The 9656-nt window shown below is 39.0% G+C and overlaps 1 long non-coding RNA gene across 1 annotated transcript in view; it reads right to left on the reverse strand.

Annotated features, from left to right (window-relative positions):
* Positions 1-3563: 3563 nt before the first annotated feature.
* The window catches only part of LOC116687958 (uncharacterized), a 22991-nt gene continuing 16898 nt past the window's right edge, over positions 3564-9656 (reverse strand). Inside the window, exon 3 of the long non-coding RNA XR_004331668.1 lies at positions 3564-3673. This is a non-coding gene — a long non-coding RNA (uncharacterized LOC116687958). The remainder of the gene's footprint in view (positions 3674-9656) is intronic.

Below are 9656 nucleotides of genomic sequence, written 5' to 3' on the forward strand. Positions count from 1 at the left end.
CTGTCTATATCCTTTTTTTTTTGTCAGGGGTTCATGTGTGTGAAGCATTGATTATGTTGTTGAAGAAGGACCCAAAGAACATATACAGATTATATAGTCTCTACCCCAGAGAACATTATGTATTCTCACAGGTAGTAACTGAATGTGATGCTCAGTGCGGTTCATTTCATTGGCTCATGAGGTCGAAATCAAATGAAGGAAAGTCTTCCCTGTAGAGGTGCACCGATTGACCGGCTGGTGACCGGGATTGGCCGATTCTCACGTAATCGTCCTTGACATGCCGATTTTTATGCCGGTCAAATGTGTATATATGTAAATAAACAACATTGTAAAGGCTACCATACACAATGCATAGGAATTATATATATACGCTTGCAAATGATAATAAACCCACTATTAATTACATTATCTTAATGCAGTAACTGCAGCATGTAAATAATGCACATAAAATCCAAACGTGAGCAAGGGCGTTCAACCATCGCCATTATATCGAATCATTAGCCACGTGCGACCTAGCTAACAGGTGAAGAACACCAACAACAAAATCACCAGCTAACAATGAACTGACATAAGTTATATTACTTACAGCTCTCAAGGACGCTCACACGTAGGCCTGTCGCGTCAATAAATCAATTCATTGCATGATAAATAAAAATGAGGTTGATCCTTTTTCCGGCCGCAATAATTTCCATTGCATGCTTGTCTGTTTTCCTTGTGCCCCCCCCCCCCCCAAAAGAGACTGGATGAAGACTCTTGGCTCCTTAACGTAACAACGGTTGAGCCCTCTAGTCCCTTATATGCCGAAAGAGATGTGTCTGGGGAGGCGGGACTCTTGGCGTAGCCTATCACAGACTATTATTATTTCATGTATATTGTATGTATGTATAGTGTATCCTAGTATTTCATTTATATTCTGTGCTGTGTAACTGATTTTACTGCCGTAACAATTTCCCATATTATCGGGATCAATATCTATCTATCTATCTATCTATCTATCTATCTATCTATCTATCTAAACGCGACAGCTGCAGTGTGGGAGCACTTCGGATTCAAACCGAATGACCGTGGTGAACCACCTAACCTGAGTATGTCCTTTTTTGTATTCCCAACTTGTATATTTTCAAATATTTGTTCTTGTATTTTGTCCTATTATTTCATGTATATTGTATGTATGTATGTATATTGTATCCTAGTATTTCATTTATATTTATATTCTGTGCTGTGTGAATGATTTTCCTGCTGTAACTCCATGATTTCCCATTTCATTGTATATATTCAATATTTGTTGTTGTATTTTATCCTATTATTTCATGTTTATTGTATGCTTGTATATTGTATCCTAGTATTTCATTTATATTCTGTGCTGTGTGACTGATTTTGCTGCTGTAACATATTATTTATTAGATCAATAAATATCTATCTATCTATCTGTTGATCTGTCGATCTATCTAGTTGAGAGTTGGAGGAATAAAAAACGATACAAAAAAAACCCCAGATGGAATTGGTTTCAAAGCCAAACGCGCTAGCTGCAGTGTGGGAGCACTTGGGATTCAAACCGAATGACCGTGGTGAACCACCTAACCTGAGTATGTCGCATTTGTTGTAAAACAGCAGCAACTAAACACGGAAACACAACAAACATGCATATGCACCTAAAACACAACCATCCGGTGCAGTTTTCCGAGCTGGGAAAAGAAACAAAACTACAACAGATGGGCCGTCTCCGTCTTCCCAACAGTACACAATCACTGGGGCGTTAAGTCAACAAAGTACAAACAGGACGAAAATGGTGCCCACTCACCAAAGATGGGAAGTAACAAAGTACAAATACTTCGTTACTGAAGTAGATTTTTTTACTATCTATTTTTGTGTAGACTTTACTTTTACTCATTACATTTGAACACAAATATCGGTACTTTCTACTGCTTACATTTTACAAAATTGGCTTGTTATTTTAGTTTTGTACAAAAGGTCGTCTATCAGTACTTCTACTTTTACCAGAGTATTTTTTAAGTATCTGTACTTCTACTTGAGGACAGGAAGTGAGTAATTTTGCCGTCTCTGATGAGCTCAGTGTTGTTTGCTTATTGCTAAAGCTCTCTCTCTCTCTCTTTCTCTCTCATATATATACACTCACCTGAAGGAGTATTAGGAACACCTGTTCAATTTCTCATTAACGCAATTATCTAACCAAGCAATCACATGGCAGTTGCTTCAATGCATTTAGGGGTGTGGTCCTGGTCAAGACAATCTCCTAAACTCCAAACTGAATGTCAGAATGGGAAAGAAAGGTGATTTAAGCAATTTTGAGCATGGCATGGTTGTTGGTGCCAGACGGGCCGGTCTGAGTATTTCACAATCTGCTCAGTTACTGAGATTTTCACACACAACCATTTCTAGGGTTTACAAGGAATGGTGTGAAAAGGGAAAAACATCCTGTATGTTGCAGTCCTGTGGGCGAAAATGCCTTGTTGATGCTAGAGGTCACCAAAATTGGACAGTTGAGGACTGTAAAAATGTTGCCTGGTCTGATGAGTCTCAATTTCTGTTGAGACATTCAGATGGTGGAGTCAGAATTTGGCGTAAACAGAATGAGAACATGGATCCATCATGCCTTGTTACCAACGTGCAGGCTGGTGGTGGTGGTGTAATGGTGTGGGGATGTTTTCTTGGCAAACTTTAGGCCCCTTAGTGTCAATTGGGCATGGATTAAATGCCACGGCCTACCTGAGCATTGTTTCTGACCATGTCCATCCCTTTATGGCCACCATGTACCCATCCTCTAATGGCTACTTCCAGCAGGATAATGCACCATGTCACAAAGCTCCAATCCTTTCAAATTGGTTTCTTGAACATGACAATGAGTTCACTGTACTATAATGGCCCCCACAGTCACCAGATCTCAACCCAATAGAGCATCTTTGGGATGTGGTGGAACGGGAGCTTCGTGCCCTGGATGTGCATCCCACATATCTCCATCAACTGCCAGATGCTATCCTGTCAATATGGGCCAACATTTCTAAAGAATGCTTTCAGCACCTTGTTGAATCAATGCCACGTAGAATTAAGGCAGTTCTGAAGGTGAAAGGGGGTCAAACACAGTATTAGTAAGGTGTTCCTAATAATCCTTTAGGTGAGTGTACATCCTTGGTGCACACCCTGCTGTGGCCATCGACTGCAATTCACTTTTGCTTTATTTGAACAAAGCTTTATGCTGGAGAAATTTTTTTTGAAAATCTTTTTGCATACGACAACAGGCCATATGCAAATATCTTTGGCACTCTTTATGTCTGAGCCTAATGTTTAATAATTTGTTTTTTTAAAGTGCAATTTTGTTTACATCCATCTTATTTATTCTTTTGGTTGTGTGGGGCTTTTAATTTACATTTTATTTATCAAGTACATTTTTGGACAGAGTCCACGACAATATTATCGTTTATTGCAATAATTTCTGGGACAATTTATCGTCCTGAATAATGTGTTCTCGTGACAGGCCCACACACACACACACAATATTTCCATTGGCTAGTTATCCTCGGGACAGCAAGTCATTTTTTTCTTTCTTCTACTTTCTCTTACTTTTCCGCCAAGGTGGTACGCGTGGCCGCGCTATTCTCCTACATGCACTCTAACAATCACTGCTGATAGACAGCCTTTTGTACAGATACATTACCTGTTTTCATACAGAAGTTCAGTTTTGCAAATATATCCCATTTTACTGGGATATTGGATGTGAAAAGAAGGAAATGGTTCTTCCATAACGTTGCACTTTAGATGTGTGTGGATTTCCCACACCAGGAGTAGGATTTATATAGTTCTATTGTATAGCGTTCAATTATCTGTTAAAAGTTCTATGAAGTAAAATGTTCTATTAAAGAAAAGGCTAGAAAAGAAATATTTGTGTGTGCTGTAAAGTGGTTAGAAAAAATGAAATCGGAATCGGTCTAGAAAATTGTAATCGGTGCATCTCTACTTCCCTGAAAAAGAAAGAGAAAGGGAGAGACCGAGCTGGTTTGCTGCATTTGACCGAGAAATGAAATTACTAACAGCAAGGAAGCAGAGAGTGGGAGGACAAGCTTGGGATAAAATCAGCTAGTTGGTAGTCACAGGGCAACACAGAACAACATCTAACCTTGCTGTTTGGATGACAGGGTACTGTAGAGTTGGGGCGGTGTAAACATTTTCAAAACGGTATGATTTTAAGTCAAACACCGGACCGATATACTGATTTTTGGCACTAGGTAATATATATATATATATATATATATCTATATCTATATCTATATCTATATCTATATATATATATATATATATATATATATAATGTAAAATGAGACTGAAAGAGTCCATAATGACATTCACATGTTGCCTTGTGTATGTTTTTCAGACTTTGCTGCAGACATTGCATGAAGCTTTATTACACAGAAGCTAACGTTACCCCGCCCCCAACGAAATGTTGCAAGGCAAGCTACAGCAACATGGCAAAAGTAGTTTACCACATCAAAGCTATTGTTTTATATCCATGAAAACCAAATACAGGTTGGTGTATGGCTGTGGCTTCATTAATTGTCAGTTTTATTTCAGACTGCGACATACACTGCTTATTACTAAAGCAGTAGGCCTAAAAATTGGATTTAGCTCTGTGACTTTGTTGGCACAGCTTGCTGACAGAGGCTAGGTTTTAATTTGGCAGAACGTGTCATAATGACACACGCCAGTTAAGCTTGCACACTGGAGTGGAGCATCAAAACCGGAACTCAACCCAACTCTAGGTTACTGTGAGAGTGGAGCATACACTGAGAGGAGGTCTGTAAATTGACTCACTGTAACTTACACCGGGGAGATCTTAAAAAATCCATTAAGGTGCCCATGGAGTGGCAGATCATAGCTGGCGATGCACTGAGCTGTATGTGATGCAAATCTGAAGTATCTAATGTGCCCCCCCTAAGTATCTTGTGTACTATACAACGCCAAGAGAAATCCCCTATGGCCCGTTTTTGGTAAAGTATGTAGACTTCTCGTGACTGGGACTGAGGCACTGTCTTACATAAATACACTCTAAGGTTGCCCCACAGTGGGTTAGGGGCAAACCACCCACACTCGATTCAGTTCCTTCCAGTAATCAGCGCTGTCTCATTTGACCCATTAAGTGTAACATTATGCTTACCCAACTGGTATGATTTCAGACTCCTTTGCCCTCCCCTGCTATTTTCTCCCAAGCAAACTACCCAGATGAGAAATTCAAGGTACTGATGAACAGAGAGGCTGTTAATAAACCTTTGTATTAAGCCTTCAGAAAATTATCCCTCCTCTACCTCGCTGCTATTCTCCTAATGGGAGAGCCAGAGCAATGGTTTATGATGCAGCAGCAGCAGCAGGCTGCCTCTGATCTGTGTGACCCCCAGAGAGGGATCCAGGGGTCTGGCTGCCTGTGGGGAACACAGATCAACCTCCTCCGTGTCCTGAAACCTGTCCTCTCCACTCATTACTACTTACCAGGGGGTGGTGGGGATGCCATACACGCCTCGTTCAACACGTTTGGGGACTAATAACGGAGAATGTGGAAGGTTGCTGATGCACAGTGAAGAAAATACAGCATTTTTATAGCATGTAATTCTGCAGCGGTGTGTCTTTGTGTTTCTTTTGTGTGTAATCAGCTCACTCAGCTGCTTGAAGCCGGAGGATTTCTCTGTTGTAGCATTTTAATGTAAGAGTTAATAAACAGCTCCCCATCATGTCAGCTACTGTAATTGCCTACAGGATGACTAATTCCATAGTCAATCAAATTGATGGCTTATTTTCTTTATTTAGGAGATACAGTGCATCAACTTGATAAGAAATGTCCTGTAGCACCGTACCAGAATCCAATACCTCCACAAAGTTAACTATTAATCAATAACAATAAATAACAATGAAAGCAGTTTATTTGCTCTTAGGACCCGTGTTCAGTGCTTTTGTAGTTTGGCTTTGTCTCCGGGCTGTGAAATGTTTTGCATAGATACGTATTAATTGGTTACACCAGAAAAGGTGGAACCATGTTATTGCTGTGGGACTTACAAAGTAACTTTTTAACAAGTCCCATGTCAAGTTCTAAACTTGGATATTTAAGTCCTAAACAAGTCAATAAAGCACCATTATGCAAGAATTGGTTGTTTTTTTTGTGTGCAGTTTGTTGCCCCTCCTTTCTGCACATCCTGCACTTATTCATACAGCCTCTTTTTTCCTATGTTAACAGTTATATGTACATATTTGTTTCTGTATTTATGATATGATTATTTCATATTAGTGTTTAATATGTTGACAGGGCTCTCAAGTTTTGAACTGAGTTCAGAGCATAGACTGTATATACAATATTAATGGTCTATTGTTTGGAGTGAAATTTTGGCGGCAGGGGTTTGGGTGGGGAGGGGGGATCTGAGCTGGAGAACACAAATTCGTACAAATTAAAAAAAAATGTGTGTGTGTGTGAATTCCTTGTAAGTGTTTCTTGGCAATAAATACTTTTCTGATTCCAGCATTTTGCCGTTGTAAATATGGACCGCTCTACACGTGCATTTGTTAATGATTATATTATTCCTGATCAAAAAATAGCTAGTTGACAAGTTTGGTAACACAGCCAAACCCCAAGCAAGTCCAACAACAAAAAACGTGGCAAGCCAGCCAATTACTTACTTGTCCAACAGCAAGATGTGTCGGTCTTGCTGCCTTTTCTTTTGTAAAACTGGTCAGTCTTCTTTTTTAGTCACGCTGTCCTTGTCCGTTGCCTGCTCCCCCGGCTCCAGTTCTAGCACAACACCGACACCACTTCCCGCCAGCGTTCTCCCCAACCCTAAGCCTGAAAACAAGCCCCTCCTTAAAGCGGTTCAAAGCTGATACGCTAGCAGTATATACAACACTCCCTTGGTGCTTTGAGCTTTCACTCCCAGCTGCATGGCTAACTGAGCTAACTAGCTGACGGCAGCTACAGGTAGCACCCTTTGGCTGTTAGCCTTACCTTAGCAACACATAAAGCTTTCAGTTTATCAGGAAAGTTGCTTAGAGTTGAGGCAGAGACCCCCCTCCCATGTTAGTTACTCTTTATATATATATATATATATATATATATATATATATATATATGAGTTTTATCCATCTGAATATAGGAATGAAAGTCTGAATATATGGAATGAAGTCTGAATATATGGAATGAAAGTCTGATATATGGAATGAAAGTCTGAATCTATGGAATGAAGTCTGAATACATGGAATGAAGTCTGAATATATGGAATGAAAGTCTGAATATATTGAATGAACGTCTGATATAGGGAATAAAGTCTGAATATATGGAAGGTCTGATATATGGAATGATCTGAATAATAGGTAATGGAAGTTGGAATACATTGACAGAAATGTCACCAAAGGGATACCTTTCTGAATTCACTGGATTTACAAAATGGCATCGGCTGAAATAGTCCAATACTTTGTTAACTGCAGGGTTTTTTTTGCAACAACTGGTCATACTCCAAACGACACAAACAGTTTGGAAATTAGATAGCGTCACCTTGAGGATCATATTTCCATTATTGCGACATTCTTAGTACTTATAAGCAATCCTGTTCAACAAACGTTGCCGGAAAGAACATTATGCATCATTCTTGAAGGAATTTATGAGTCCTTTGGGATGTCGGCAGAAGTAACACTTCAACTGGAAGCTAATGGTGTGGGCACTGATACGGTTACCAGTATTTTGGCCCGTACATGCATTTGCCAGAGTGTTAATAATCTCTTCATTGCTCAAAATAGCTGACACTAGATTCCTAGCCATTCACTCATAGCGTCCACATTTGTTACATCCTGATTAATCACACAACCAGATGCGCCAGCCCGTAATGACGTCAGCTTTCATTCCATATTCAGCCTTTCATTCCATATATTCAGACTTTCAATCCATATATTCAGACTTCATCATCTATCAGACTTCCTTCCATATATTCAGACTTTCATTCCATATATTCAGACTTTCATTCCATAATTCAGACTTTCATTCATATATTCACTTTCATTCCATATATTCAGACTTCATTCCATAATTATTCAGACTTTCATTCCATATATTCAGACTTTCATTCCATATATTCAGACTTCATTCCATATTTCAGACTTTCTTCCATATATTCGACTTCCCTTCAATATTCAGACTTCATTCCATATATTCAGACTTTCATTCCATATATTCAGACTTCATTCCATATATTCGACGTTCATTCCATAATTCAACTTAATCCCATATATCAGACTTCATCAATATTCAACTTCATTCCATATATTCAGCTTCATTCAATAGTCAGATTCATTCCATATATTCAGACTTTCATTCCATATATTCAGACTTTCATTCCATATATTTCACGTTCATTCATATATTCAACTTCAATTCCTATATTCGATGGATAACTTCATATATATATTTATTTCCTAAACGGCATGCCATAATATATATATAATATAATATATAATATATCACTACCGTCAAAGTTTGGGGTTTACTTAGAAATTTCCATTGCACTCCATTATAGCCGAATACCAACTGGATCAGTTGCATTGTTTTTTTTAACCCGTCAGCAGTTTTCAAATAACATTATGTGCTTACATAATTGCAAAAGGATTCTCCAGTGTTTTTCTCAGTTAGTTTTTTTAAATGATATCAGATTAGTAAACAGAATGTGCCTCTGGAACACTGGATCAATGGTTGCTGATATGGGCAATGTAGATATTGCATTAAAGATCAGCCCCCCCACTCAGATCAGTTGGTATTCTGTCTATAATGGAGTGGAATGGAAATTTGTAAGTGACCCCAAACTTTTGACCGGTAGTGTATATATACACACACACACACACACACACACACACACACACACACACACACACACATACATACTTGTCATAAACAAATACAGAACACAAACTGTTATGCTGAAGAAATGCTATCCATATAGCAACACCAACTTTGCAGATGTGTTCTAACTTTGCTTTACAGTTTTGTTTACCATTATGAATGAGACATTAGAGAAGTGGAGCTTTAAAGTTCAACTTGATCAAAGCATTATCATGAGTGTTTAAGGCTGATAAATGACAGGATTACACCTGCAGAGGTGGGTTTCCTCCACATTCAGATTGTCCAGCTGTGCAAGCTCAAACAAACCCCGGTTCATCACAATGGAGCTCTGTCACAGTGGATTGAAGGCCCTTGTAATGAATAATTATAGCATGGCAAAGAAACATGGTAGAATATAAAACACAGAGGGAGTGTGGAGGGGGAGGGACAGGTCGAGAAAGCAGGTGTGTGTTCCATGAATAAAACAGAAATACAACCATGCTCTTGATTATCTTGAGCTTGCAGTCAGTAACTGCATCTTGTTACGTGGATGAGGCAAAACAATAAACCGTAGAGGTTATTTTCTAGGAACATGGCACATTTTTAGATTTATTTTGTAATGCAATCCACCTTTGGGGTATTTTGTTAATTATGCCACATAGAGATTAATCAGAGAAGACACATGCACCACATGCACACACTGCCATCGCCTGTGCAACGGTGGACTCTATTAATTACACACAAACCACAAGCACACCTACACACACACACACACACACCCACAAACACACACACACAGCTC

This window comes from Etheostoma spectabile, chromosome 4 (assembly GCF_008692095.1).
Source record: "Etheostoma spectabile isolate EspeVRDwgs_2016 chromosome 4, UIUC_Espe_1.0, whole genome shotgun sequence".
Lineage (NCBI taxonomy): Eukaryota > Metazoa > Chordata > Actinopteri > Perciformes > Percidae > Etheostoma > Etheostoma spectabile.